The following is a 14906-nucleotide window of genomic DNA, read 5'->3' as shown; positions in this document are numbered from 1 at the left end:
AACTCTTGGGTTTTAAATATAGCTAGAAACAAAAAAGCTCTAGGAGAAACTCTTAGACCAAGAATTTCTATGGATTCACTCCATATAGGAGAAAGCTCAGAAAGAAAAGATAGTAACTTAATAAGAAACATGTCTTTAAAAATTGATAGTCTACGTCAAAATATCAAACAAATCTCTGAGGTAATAAATGAGTAATAAAATTGATTTTCCTCATTTTTATAAAAAAGGTAAAACAGTAAAAATCAAAACCCTTGACGACAATACTGAAAAGAAAGAATACGTTTTCTCTACTTCTGGAAAAGCTGGTATTCAAACAATTGTAAATCATTGCAATAATCTCAACCAGATCATTGCAAGATGTCTCTTAAAAACTTCGAAAATATGCCATTACCTTGGTATTTCAAAAGATATTTCTAAAGATATTTCTAAAAATAAAATACCTTTTAACCAATTTAAAAACGATTTAGCCATTTTGGTTAAAAATAATCTTGATAAAAATAATTTTGAAAAATTCTTCGAAGTTATTGAAAGACAAAATAAACTAACTATCAAGCTAACCCAGTCTATTGACAAACATTCTATTCTTTTAGAAAACTCTTTAAAAAACAACCATTTTGTTGAAGAAGTCGCCAAAAAGGCAAATATTGAAGGCACTCTTAAAGAAAACAACCTTAAGATCACTAATATACAAGAGCAGTTAAAACAACTGATAGGATGACCTCGATACCCGAGCTAAATAGATCAATCAACCTCCTTAATGAAAAAATAGATGGGCTGATTATAAACTTTGACTTAACGGCCGTTAAATACGTAACCACTACACAGTTAGAAGTAGTATCTGCAAAAATTATTGCAGACATTACTAAAGAGTTATCTGAAAAGATTGACTCTTGCCCTTGTAATAAAGACATTCTTGAACACATCAAGAATATTCCCATCATAGAACAAAAAACCAAAACTGGAAAATATTCAGGTCTTAAGAAATACTCACCTCCCAATCCAAGTATTGGAAACCCTGACTTAGGAAGCTCAAAAGACTCCCAGAAAATCGATATTTTCAAAAAAGAGCAAAAATGAAAGAAACAATCTCTGAGAAACTTGAGAAATATTTCTTTAACCTTCAATATGAAGATTATGATAAGGCTGACCAAAAACTTATTCAGCTTTTATCTTTAGAAACTGAAGAATGCGAAGAATTGTATCAAAAAGAACCCAAACTTTTTGATCAATATTTTAGAATGACTAAAATAGATGAACCTGATACTGAATCAGAACAAGAAGATAACTTTAAGACTAATACAAAAACTGTAAAGTTCGAATATTCAGATATGAAAGATGATGAAGCAGAATCTTCTTATACAGCCGCTAGAAGAAGCAATAAAAAGAAATATGAGTTCAAAATGCCTGTCCACAATGGTATTCCAAATAGTGGTCAAGGATCCAATATGATCAATGTACTCAATATTGATTGTATCCAAGATCTAAAACTCAGAGAAAGAGTTGTAGAAAAATGGGTTACTGAGATTTCACTAATCTTACAGACAAACCCAGATGAATTTGAAAAAGCAAAAAATGTTCTACTACTTTTAGAACACAGAACTGATGGAATTGTGCAAAAATTCCTAAGAAACAATAATTGGAATGAAGAAATGCATGGTTCAGATCTTTTTGATAATATCATAAATGTCATATACACTACTTTCTTAGGTCTTGATTATATTTCTAATAAAGACTTCACCATTAATAAGAAAGTTGACATAGCAAGAGTTTCAATGACAAAACTCCAATTACATGATATTAGTCTTCTCGACAAATACACATGTATGTATGAATCATATCTGTATGATATTCCACAAAGAAGTGAATATGCGCAATGGATATCTGCTTACCTCATGAAAATTCCAATTATTGGAGAAACCTGTACAGACAGATGGAAAAAAGAAGTTACTGGAGAAATCCAGCAAACCAGTCTTTCTTATGCAACAAAAATTGCAAAAGAAGAAATTGATAGAATTTGTCAAGACAGATATAAACAACAAAAACTTAAAACAATATGCAAAGATTGTTGTAGCATTCTCTCTGATTTCAAAAACTTTGATATTGGAAAGAAAAATTATAATAGGAAAAAGTATAAAAACAAAAAGAAATTCAAATCTTTTTGGAAAAAGAAAAGAAGAAAATTTTCACCAGGAAAATACTTCAAAAAACCTTCAAAAGAAACACCTAAGAAGACTACTTCCTGTCCGCAAGGAAAGAAAAAATGTAGGTGTTGGATCTGCAATGAAGAAGGACACTACGCCAATGAATGTCCAAATAGAAAAAAATACCCAAACAAAGTCAAGGTTTTACAAACCGCTAACAATGGGGGCTATGAAGCTCTTGAAGAAGAGTATGATGGTACACAACATGTTTTTATATATCATGTTGAGACAGAATCTTCATCAGACACTGATGAATACGAATCAACAACGGATGACTCAGACTAGTCCCATACAAACCCCACTTTTCAGAGAGGAGGAGATTAACCATTTTTGCGTAAACCTCCAGAAGATTGATGATTCCCTTATCATGAATCTTACTAATCCAAACTCTATCTATGTTTCTACTTTCCTTAACTTTAAAGGATATAAAAAATTTAGAGTACATTGTTTTGTAGACACAGGTGCATCTTTATGTCTTGCAAGCAAATTCATCATTCCGGATGAACTCTGGGAAAACGCTCCCAAAGAAATTAGTGCCACTATTGCAAATGGTGAAACCATAAAAATTAATAAAGTTTGTAGAAACATTAATCTCGAACTTTCAGGAGAACATTTCAACGTTCCCACTATTTACCAACAAAATTCAGGAATTGATATCATAATTGGAAACAACTTCTGTCAAGTTTATGGACCATTCATACAATGGATAGATAGAATCGCCTTTCATCTTAATAATGATATGGTAATTATAAAAAAGGTTACAGAAGCCTATAGCAAAGGAAAACCAGGTTTTCTTGAAACTCAAGAAAAAGGTTCTAAAGAAAAACAAATTCCAGGTACTAATATAACCCATGAAGGGATTAATAAAGAAAAGATTATTTCTATTCAAACTACCAGGTTCAAACAGATTGAAGATCTTCTTGAAAAAGTTTGTTCTGAAAATCCTATTGATCCAAATAAAACCAAAGGATGGATGAAAGCTTCAATTAAGCTTATTAATCCCAAGACGGTTATTAGAGAAAAACCTATGGTTTACTCTTTACAAGATAGAGAAGAATTTTCCAAACAAATCAAGGAATTACTTGATATGAGACTAATTATAGAATCAAAATCCCCTCATATGTCTCCTGCCTTTCTTGTCAATAAAGAAGCAGAGAAAAGAAGAGGAAAGAAGCGCATGGTTGTCAATTACAAAGCAATCAATGATGCAACTATTGGAGACTCACATAATCTTCCCAATATGCACGAACTCTTGACTCTTCTACGAGGAAAAAACATTTATTCAAGCTTCGACTGCAAGTCAGGTTTCTGGCAAGTTCTACTTGATGAAGAATCGCAGCTTCTCACTGCCTTCACATGTCCTGATGGACTCTTTCAATGGAAAGTACTACCCTTTGGGCTTAAACAAGCTCCTAGTATTTTTCAAAGACACATGCAGAATGATCTTCGAGGCCTTGAAGGTTTCTGCACTGTATACGTTGATGACATCATGATCTTCAGCAAAAATGAACAAGAACACTATGTTCATGTCACACAGGTTCTCAGAACTATTTTAAAATATGGAATAATACTTTCAAAAAAGAAAGCTCATCTTTTCAAAACAAAAATCAATTTTTTGGGTTTAGAAATAAATGAAGGTACTCATTGTCCTCAAAAGCATATTCTTGAACATTTACATGACTTTCCAAATGTTTTAGAAGACAAAAAACAACTGCAAAGATTTCTTGGTGTTTTAACTTATGCTGAAACATATATTGAAAAACTTGCAGCCATGAGAAAACCTTTACAGGTAAAATTAAAAAAAGATGTCATCTGGAATTGGTCAAATGCTGATACAGACTACATCAAAAAGATAAAGAAAGTTTTAATCAATTTTCCAAAACTTTATCTTCCAAACATTGAAGACAGTTTAATTATTGAAACTGATGCTTCTGATGAATTTTGGGGAGGTGTTTTAAAAGCTAAAAACCCCAAAAACGAAGAACAAATTTGCAGGTACACCTCTGGCAGTTTCAAAGCAGCTGAGAAAAACTACCATAGCAATGAAAAAGAATTACTCGCTGTAAAAAGAGTTATTACAAAATTCTCTGTATATTTAACACCAGTAAATTTCCTGGTTCGTACAGATAATAAAAATTTTACTTATTTCCTCCGAACGAAGATTGCAGGAGATAACAAATTAGGCCGGCTAATACGATGGCAAGAGTGGTTCTCACGATATACTTTCGCTGTTGAACATCTCGCAGGAAACAAAAACGTACTGGCAGACTGCCTCACTCGTGACTTCAGGTATGCCTTACATCATCCATGATCTCACTCGCTCCTCTCGAGCCCTATAAAAGGATATGATCCTCATGACATATTTCCTCACAAAAAACTTCACCTACAAAAAAGTGAGGAGGAGATTAGAGAGAAAAGTAAACAAAAATTGAGTTTACAAAAATGGAAGACCTCAACATTTTGAGGATGAAGAAACAAATGCTCCTCATAGAGCTATCTGCAATTGAGCAGAAAATCAACTTGTATGAACAAGTAACAACGGTCACCAATGTACCAGAAAGCGAAAGCTCAAAAACAAAGGCTATTCCAGTGCAAACGGCACCTGGTAAAGAATCAACAAATCCGTTGAAAGCTGATGCTTTGCTAAAAAGCATAATAAAGGAGACAGCTACTCCTCTTCCTAATGGAAAAACTAGCTTATTGGTTGATCCCAATCCTTGTACTGAAGGAATCAGTAAAATGACAACTTTGTCACCCACTAACAAATCTGTGCAGGAGTTCACACCAGATTACAAAAAAGCTCTTAACAAAGAAGCTGAAAGATTTTATGTAATCTATAAAGGACCCCATGCCGGTGTTCATACTGACTGGGGAATTACAGAAACCTTTTGTAAAGTTGATAAAGTTACTTGCAAAAAACTTCAGAAATGAAACATCTGCAAGATTAAGCCTTGCCACTTATCAAGACGATACAAGCAAGACTAACCAACCACTTCTTCGACCAAAAATTCAAAAAGTCAAAGAAGCCCACAGAGACCAAAGGTTTGACGTTCCAATTGACGTTCAACAAATGGTTAACTATCCTGAAATCTCTTTTGAAGATTTCAGAACAATCTGGAAGAAAGCAAGAGCTGCATGCCCAGAAGACCTTGTTCATGAAAAGTTTTTCACTACGGACAAGAAAACAAAAAGTCTGTTCAACTTTCTCAAAGGAGCAGATGCAAAATTAGTCTACCAAGCCTTTCAAGCTGGACTAATCGACAATATCTACCCAAGCTGCAACCTTCAAGAACTCAAATTCTTCCCAAGCAGCATGGTAGAATCCATTAAGAACTTTCGAAAGAAAGTACTTAAAGCAAAAGATAATCCGATCTACATCAGATGCATCTCTTCACTCCCAGAATGGATTCAAGAATCAACTCTTTCTCCATACCACTTCATGGAAATTGGTCTTTCTAAAGCCAATAGAGAGATTGAACAATCTCAACCAATGGAAGATAAAGATCTACCTTTCACAGAAATTCTTCATCCTAACCGCATCAATGGTTTAAGAAGAATATCAGAAAAAATCATTGAAATTATCCCTGGTTCAAAAAAGAAGATTAATTATACCGATTCACATTGTATAATTATAAGTTGGAGTTACAACAACACCAGCCAAGAAGATCTTCGTCTAGCCTCCAAGTTTGGAGAAAAATTCATGAACAATAGCATGGAAGTATCCAATGCTACACGCCAACACTTCTGCCGACATGCAGAACAACTTTTCGAAGAACATCTTTGTCACTTTTGCGATTGCAAAGATTCGGAGACAAAGGAGGGACCCCCCTCTGAAGATGACAAATCCTCATCATCTTAAAGAAAGATGCTTCACGTGTCAAATGGCCCCACCACTCAAAATAATAATGCCTTTTCTCCATTATTAAAAGCTTTCCAGCTGTCCACAATAATGTAATCTTTAGTGGATAAAAACGTCATGTCTGACATAATAGGCAAGGATCAGACCCTCTCAATATATCTATAAATTGAGAGTTATGTTTAGGAAAAAAGATCATCGCGATAACGAGTGCAACAAAAACACTCTCTATCTTGTAAATTTTCAGTTCAATGTCTTGTGAGTAAAAATCTCCCTTAGAAGGGAGAGATGTAAAATATTATAGGAGTACTCCCATTTCGGGAGCTCTTTTATCAATAAATCTTTGTTTTGTTATACTTGAGTGTTCTTACAAAATAGAGTCATGAAACCTGTAAGTAACAGAGTGTCAGGTCGACGATGGTCAACAGTACCACAGGCATGAGGCCAACAGGGAAAGCAACCACTTAGACCAATGATTGACACAGGCTGGCTTGAATAGTTTCTATGTATGTAAGTAATACTCCTACTACAAAACACTTATTGATTAATGAGTTTTCACATTACAATTTTTTTTGCATCTATTTCCTTCAAAACAAACAAAATATACAAAACAAATTCCGGACACCAACACTGGTATCAGAGCCTTGTTAAAAAATGGTACTACATTATAATAAAACACTTTACAGTGAATTATTTGAAGAAATTCGTAATACAGAGAATGAGATTTCTCAACATAAAGATATACTTTTAAGTAATAAAAAAGATTTAGTGCATATAAATTTCAGAATTCTACAAGCACAAAATAAACATACTCACGAATATATACCAACCATGGTTAATATACGTAAGTACCTCCTTCATAGGCAAAAAATGCATCAAGAACACCTTGATAAAGCTTTAAACTCAGTTTCAGAACTCAGAAAAAGGATTTTAACTTGTTAACATTTCTTAAACATGAATAAAGAAATTTTCAACAATTCTGAAGAAAATGATTCAGAAGAAAAACAAATCCTAACTTATGTTGAGGATGAAGACGGCTTTCATGCAAACCTCTTAATAAAACAAGATCTTCTCTCTCGGGTCAAGAAAACAGATTTAAAAATAAAGAAAGAAAACATTTTCAAAAATGTTCCTTCTAAACTTAGTATTTTAAATCCGCTTAAAAGGAAAAATGAAATTTTCTACTTTGTTAGTACTAAAGAAATGTCTGTAGACATAAAAGACACAATAGGAGCTGTCTTTCTACCCCTTTTGACTAAAGAACAAATAAACAATAACTTAAAAAGTATTCCAGTTGAGATTAGATCAAAAGTAAGAATGGTCCATATCGGAGCTGTAAAAATTTTGATAAAATCCCAATTCCAAGCAGGAATAAATTCTCCCATAAAAATGGCCTTAATTGACAACAGAATTACTGACAGACAGGACTGCATCTTAGGTGCTGCTAGGGGAAACCTTGCATACCAAAAATTTATGTTTTCAGTCTATCCAAAATTTGCTCTAGATTTGAAATCTGCAAATATAGATAAAACTTTATCTTTTATACATCACTTTGAAAGAAGTGACCTTATGAACCCAGGTGATAAACCATTCACCATAACCTATCTCATAGGATATGCCCTGACCAATAGTCACGATAGCATAGACTACAAGAAAGACGAGTACATCGAACTTGATGATGTCTTTTCAGAAATAGGCCATGTCAAAGATAAACAATTCTGCGACATAAATCCTCAAGAAAACTCTTGGGTTTTAAATATAGCTAGAAACAAAAAAGCTCTAGGAGAAACTCTTAGACCAAGAATTTCTATGGATTCACTCCATATAGGAGAAAGCTCAGAAAGAAAAGATAGTAACTTAATAAGAAACATGTCTTTAAAAATTGATAGTCTACGTCAGAATATCAAACAAATCTCTGAGGTAATAAATGAGTAATAAAATTGATTTTCCTCATTTTTATAAAAAAGGTAAAACAGTAAAAATCAAAACCCTTGACGACAATACTGAAAAGAAAGAATACGTTTTCTCTACTTCTGGAAAAGCTGGTATTCAAACAATTGTAAATCATTGCAATAATCTCAACCAGATCATTGCAAGATGTCTCTTAAAAACTTCGAAAATATGCCATTACCTTGGTATTTCAAAAGATATTTCTAAAGATATTTCTAAAAATAAAATACCTTTTAACCAATTTAAAAACGATTTAGCCATTTTGGTTAAAAATAATCTTGATAAAAATAATTTTGAAAAATTCTTCGAAGTTATTGAAAGACAAAATAAACTAACTATCAAGCTAACCCAGTCTATTGACAAACATTCTATTCTTTTAGAAAACTCTTTAAAAAACAACCATTTTGTTGAAGAAGTCGCCAAAAAGGCAAATATTGAAGGCACTCTTAAAGAAAACAACCTTAAGATCACTAATATACAAGAGCAGTTAAAACAACTGATAGGATGACCTCGATACCCGAGCTAAATAGATCAATCAACCTCCTTAATGAAAAAATAGATGGGCTGATTATAAACTTTGACTTAACGGCCGTTAAATACGTAACCACTACACAGTTAGAAGTAGTATCTGCAAAAATTATTGCAGACATTACTAAAGAGTTATCTGAAAAGATTGACTCTTGCCCTTGTAATAAAGACATTCTTGAACACATCAAGAATATTCCCATCATAGAACAAAAAACCAAAACTAGAAAATATTCAGGTCTTAAGAAATACTCACCTTCCAATCCAAGTATTGGAAACCCTGACTTAGGAAGCTCAAAAGACTCCCAGAAAATCGATATTTTCAAAAAAGAGCAAAAATGAAAGAAACAATCTCTGAGAAACTTGAGAAATATTTCTTTAACCTTCAATATGAAGATTATGATAAGGCTGACCAAAAACTTATTCAGCTTTTATCTTTAGAAACTGAAGAATGCGAAGAATTGTATCAAAAAGAACCCAAACTTTTTGATCAATATTTTAGAATGACTAAAATAGATGAACCTGATACTGAATCAGAACAAGAAGATAACTTTAAGACTAATACAAAAACTGTAAAGTTCGAATATTCAGATATGGAAGATGATGAAGCAGAATCTTCTTATACAGCCGCTAGAAGAAGCAATAAAAAGAAATATGAGTTCAAAATGCCTGTCCACAATGGTATTCCAAATAGTGGTCAAGGATCCAATACGATCAATGTACTCAATATTGATTGTATCCAAGATCTAAAACTCAGAGAAAGAGTTGTAGAAAAATGGGTTACTGAGATTTCACTAATCTTACAGACAAACCCAGATGAATTTGAAAAAGCAAAAAATGTTCTACTACTTTTAGAACACAAAACTGATGGAATTGTGCAAAAATTCCTAAGAAACAATAATTGGAATGAAGAAATGCATGGTTCAGATCTTTTTGATAATATCATAAATGTCATATACACTACTTTCTTAGGTCTTGATTATATTTCTAATAAAGACTTCACCATTAATAAGAAAGTTGACATAGCAAGAGTTTCAATGACAAAACTCCAATTACATGATATTAGTCTTCTAGACAAATACACATGTATGTATGAATCATATCTGTATGATATTCCACAAAGAAGTGAATATGCGCAATGGATATCTGCTTACCTCATGAAAATTCCAATTATTGGAGAAACCTGTACAGACAGATGGAAAAAAGAAGTTACTAGAGAAATCCAGCAAACCAGTCTTTCTTATGCAACAAAAATTGCAAAAGAAGAAATTGATAGAATCTGTCAAGACAGATATAAACAACAAAAACTTAAAACAATAAGCAAAGATTGTTGTAGCATTCTCTCTGATTTCAAAAACTTTGATATTGGAAAGAAAAATTATAATAAGAAAAAGTATAAAAACAAAAAGAAATTCAAATCTTTTTGGAAAAAGAAAAGAAGAAAATTTTCACCAGGAAAATACTTCAAAAAACCTTCAAAAGAAACACCTAAGAAGACTACTTCCTGTCCGCAAGGAAAGAAAAAATGTAGGTGTTGGATCTGCAATGAAGAAGGACACTACGCCAATGAATGTCCAAATAGAAAAAAATACCCAGACAAAGTCAAGGTATTACAAACCGCTAACAATGGGGGCTATGAAGCTCTTGAAGAAGAGTATGATGGTACACAACATGTTTTTATATATTATGTTGAGACAGAATCTTCATCAGACACTGATGAATACGAATCAACAACGGATGACTCAGACTAGTCCCATACAAACCCCACTTTTCAGAGAGGAGGAGATTAACCATTTTTGCGTAAACCTCCAGAAGATTGATGATTCCCTTATCATGAATCTTACTAATCCAAACTCTATCTATGTTTCTACTTTCCTTAACTTTAAAGGATATAAAAAATTTAGAGTACATTGTTTTGTAGACACAGGTGCATCTTTATGTCTTGCAAGCAAATTCATCATTCCGGATGAACTCTGGGAAAACGCTCCCAAAGAAATTAGTGCCACTATTGCAAATGGTGAAACCATAAAAATTAATAAAGTTTGTAGAAACATTAATCTCGAACTTTCAGGAGAACATTTCAACGTTCCCACTATTTACCAACAAAATTCAGGAATTGATATCATAATTGGAAACAACTTCTGTCAAGTTTATGGACCATTCATACAATGGATAGATAGAATCGCCTTTCATCTTAATAATGATATGGTAATTATAAAAAAGGTTACAGAAGCCTATAGCAAAGGAAAACCAGGTTTTCTTGAAACTCAAGAAAAAGGTTCTAAAGAAAAACAAATTCCAGGTACTAATATAACCCATGAAGGGATTAATAAAGAAAAGATTATTTCTATTCAAACTACCAGGTTCAAACAGATTGAAGATCTTCTTGAAAAAGTTTGTTCTGAAAATCCTATTGATCCAAATAAAACCAAAGGATGGATGAAAGCTTCAATTAAGCTTATTAATCCCAAGACGGTTATTAGAGAAAAACCTATGGTTTACTCTTTACAAGATAGAGAAGAATTTTCCAAACAAATCAAGGAATTACTTGATATGAGACTAATTATAGAATCAAAATCCCCTCATATGTCTCCTGCCTTTCTTGTCAATAAAGAAGCAGAGAAAAGAAGAGGAAAGAAGCGCATGGTTGTCAATTACAAAGCAATCAATGATGCAACTATTGGAGACTCACATAATCTTCCCAATATGCACGAACTCTTGACTCTTCTACGAGGAAAAAACATTTATTCAAGCTTCGACTGCAAGTCAGGTTTCTGGCAAGTTCTACTTGATGAAGAATCGCAGCTTCTCACTGCCTTCACATGTCCTGATGGACTCTTTCAATGGAAAGTACTACCCTTTGGGCTTAAACAAGCTCCTAGTATTTTTCAAAGACACATGCAGAACGCTCTTCGAGGCCTTGAAGGTTTCTGCACTGTATACGTTGATGACATCATGATCTTCAGCAAAAATGAACAAGAACACTATGTTCATGTCACACAGGTTCTCAGAACTATTTTAAAATATGGAATAATACTTTCAAAAAAGAAAGCTCATCTTTTCAAAACAAAAATCAATTTTTTGGGTTTAGAAATAAATGAAGGTACTCATTGTCCTCAAAAGCATATTCTTGAACAGTTACATGACTTTCCAAATGTTTTAGAAGACAAAAAACAACTGCAAAGATTTCTTGGTGTTTTAACTTATGCTGAAACATATATTGAAAAACTTGCAGCCATGAGAAAACCTTTACAGGTAAAATTAAAAAAAGATGTCATCTGGAATTGGTCAAATGCTGATACAGACTACATCAAAAAGATAAAGAAAGTTTTAATCAATTTTCCAAAACTTTATCTTCCAAACATTGAAGACAGTTTAATTATTGAAACTGATGCTTCTGATGAATTTTGGGGAGGTGTTTTAAAAGCTAAAAACCCCAAAAACGAAGAACAAATTTGCAGGTACACCTCTGGCAGTTTCAAAGCAGCTGAGAAAAACTACCATAGCAATGAAAAAGAATTACTCGCTGTAAAAAGAGTTATTACAAAATTCTCTGTATATTTAACACCAGTAAATTTCCTGGTTCGTACAGATAATAAAAATTTTACTTATTTCCTCCGAACGAAGATTGCAGGAGATAACAAATTAGGCCGGCTAATACGATGGCAAGAGTGGTTCTCACGATATACTTTCGCTGTTGAACATCTCGCAGGAAACAAAAACGTACTGGCAGACTGCCTCACTCGTGACTTCAGGTATGCCTTACATCATCCATGATCTCACTCGCTCCTCTCGAGCCCTATAAAAGGATATGATCCTCATGACATATTTCCTCACAAAAAACTTCACCTACAAAAAAGTGAGGAGGAGATTAGAGAGAAAAGTAAACAAAAATTGAGTTTACAAAAATGGAAGACCTCAACATTTTGAGGATGAAGAAACAAATGCTCCTCATAGAGCTATCTGCAATTGAGCAGAAAATCAACTTGTATGAACAAGTAACAACGGTCACCAATATACCGGAAAGCGAAAGCTCAAAAACAAAGGCTATTCCAGTGCAAACGGCACCTGGTAAAGAATCAACAAATCCGTTGAAAGCTGATGCTTTGCTAAAAAGCATAATAAAGGAGACAGCTACTCCTCTTCCTAATGGAAAAACTAGCTTATTGGTTGATCCCAATCCTTGTACTGAAGGAATCAGTAAAATGACAACTTTGTCACCCACTAACAAATCTGTGCAGGAGTTCACACCAGATTACAAAAAAGCTCTTAACAAAGAAGCTGAAAGATTTTATGTAATCTATAAAGGACCCCATACCGGTGGTCATACTGACTGGGGAATTACAGAAACCTTTTGTAAAGTTGATAAAGTTACTTGCAAAAAATTCAGAAATGAAACATCTGCAAGATTAAGCCTTGCCACTTATCAAGACGATACAAGCAAGACTAACCAACCACTTCTTCGACCAAAAATTCAAAAAGTCAAAGAAGCCCACAGAGACCAAAGGTTTGACGTTCCAATTGACGTTCAACAAATGGTTAACTATCCTGAAATCTCTTTTGAAGATTTCAGAACAATCTGGAAGAAAGCAAGAGCTGCATGCCCAGAAGACCTTGTTCATGAAAAGTTTTTCACTACGGACAAGAAAACAAAAAGTCTGTTCAACTTTCTCGAAGGAGCAGATGCAAAACTAGTCTACCAAGCCTTTCAAGCTGGACTAATCGACAATATCTACCCAAGCTGCAACCTTCAAGAACTCAAATTCTTCCCAAGCAGCATGGTAGAATCCATTAAGAACTTTCGAAAGAAAGTACTTAAAGCAAAAGATAATCCGATCTACATCAGATGCATCTCTTCACTCCCAGAATGGATTCAAGAATCAACTCTTTCTCCATACCACTTTCTGGAAATTGGTCTTTCTAAAGCCAATAGAGAGATTGAACAATCTCAACCAATGGAAGATAAAGATCTACCTTTCACAGAAATTCTTCATCCTAACCGCATCAATGGTTTAAGAAGAATATCAGAAAAAATCATTGAAATTATCTCTGGTTCAAAAAAGAAGATTAATTATACCGATTCACATTGTATAATTACAAGCTGGAGTTACAACAACACCAGCCAAGAAGATCTTCGTCAAGCCTCCAAGTTTGGAGAAAAATTCATGAACAATAGCATGGAAGTATCCAATGCTACACGCCAACACTTCTGCCGACATGCAGAACAACTTTTCGAAGAACATCTTTGTCACTTTTGCGATTGCAAAGATTCGGAGACAAAGGAGGGACCCCCCTCTGAAGATGACAAATCTTCATCATCTTAAAGAAAGATGCTTCACGTGTCAAATGGCCCCACCACTCAAAATAATAATGCCTTTTCTCCATTATTAAAAGCTTTTCAGCTGTCCACAATAATGTAATCTTTAGTGGATAAAAACGTCATGCCTGACATAATAGGCAAGGATCAGACCCTCTCAATATATCTATAAATTGAGAGTTATGTTGAGGAAAAAAGATCATCGCGATAACGAGTGCAACAAAAACACTCTCTATCTTGTAAATTTTCAGTTCAATGTCTTGTGAGTAAAAATCTCCCTTAGAAGGGAGAGATGTAAAATCTTATAGGAGTACTCCCGTTTCGGGAGCTCTTTTATCAATAAATCTTTGTTTTGTTATACTTGAGTGTTCTTACAAAATAGAGTCATGAAACCTGTAAGTGACAGAGTGTCAGGTTGACGATGGTCAACAGTACCACAGGCATGAGGCCAACAGGGAAAGCAACCACATAGACCAATGATTGACACAGGCTGGCTTGAATAGTTTCTATCTATGTAAGTAATACTCCTACTACAAAACACTTATTGATTAATGAGTTTTCTCTTTACAATTTTTTTGCATCTATTTCCTTCTAAACATACAAGATATACAAAACAAATTCCGTACACCAACACTGGTATCAGAGCAAATTCATCATTCCGGATAGAAACCCCACTTTTCAGACTAGTCCCATACAAACCCCACTTTTCAGAGAGGAGGAGATTAACCATTTTTGGAATACGTATGTACCTTTCAGTCTTTTTTGTATTCCGGGTTCACCATCCCCGGGCAAAGGTTTGCAACGTCGTTAAATCGGGAGGTGTAAGTAATCACATCCGATCCTTTCATCGTAAGGTTCCAAATTATAGAGACTAATCGATTCTATAAATCCTACAGATTTCCAAATTATAGAGAGTGGTCGATTCAAGAAATCCTACAGATTGGGAAACTAGGAAAATCTTAATGTTATCCCAAATTTTTTAATTTTAAAATGTTACATTTTTTTGAGGCCAAGACTCATGTTTGGAGTCTAAAACCAACACCAAACCTTAGATCTA

Source organism: Lactuca virosa, chromosome 6 (assembly GCF_052849685.1).
Source record: "Lactuca virosa cultivar CGN04683 chromosome 6, Lactuca_virosa_CGN04683_v6, whole genome shotgun sequence".
Classification (NCBI taxonomy): domain Eukaryota; kingdom Viridiplantae; phylum Streptophyta; class Magnoliopsida; order Asterales; family Asteraceae; genus Lactuca; species Lactuca virosa.
Note: the sequence above shows the minus strand (reverse complement) of the source record.